General features: G+C 31.3%; 1 protein-coding gene across 1 annotated transcript in view; it reads left to right on the plus strand.

The window, feature by feature from the left end:
* pkz (protein kinase containing Z-DNA binding domains) overlaps nt 1–332 on the plus strand; it is a gene marked incomplete at its 5' end in the record, with an annotated part of 6,099 nt that overhangs the window by 1,544 nt on the left and 4,223 nt on the right. The window lies entirely within an intron of this gene.

Genomic DNA, 332 nt, shown 5'->3' on the forward strand with positions numbered 1-332 from the left:
AATAATGATCTTTAAAATAGCATCATATGACCCCTTTAAGTACACTGGGGGGGGTTATTACTCAGAAATTGCTTGTAAATTTCACAAAACAGATGGCAAGTAACATTTAATTAAACGTAAAGTTAGTAGAAATTGTAGCCTATTTTGTTGTAAAACATACTACAATCTTTGTTTTATTTACAACATTTTAAAGTCATTTTTTACAGTGTAGTAAAATTATGTGACGTCATGTGTTAAAATGTTACGACGGATTTCAAAGTTCCTTAAAGGGATAGTTCACCCAAAAATGAAAATTTGATGTTTATCTGCTTACCCCCAGGGCATCCAAGATG

Source organism: Sinocyclocheilus anshuiensis, unplaced genomic scaffold (genome assembly GCF_001515605.1).
Source record: "Sinocyclocheilus anshuiensis isolate Anshui unplaced genomic scaffold, SAMN03320099.WGS_v1.1 scaffold462, whole genome shotgun sequence".
NCBI lineage: Eukaryota > Metazoa > Chordata > Actinopteri > Cypriniformes > Cyprinidae > Sinocyclocheilus > Sinocyclocheilus anshuiensis.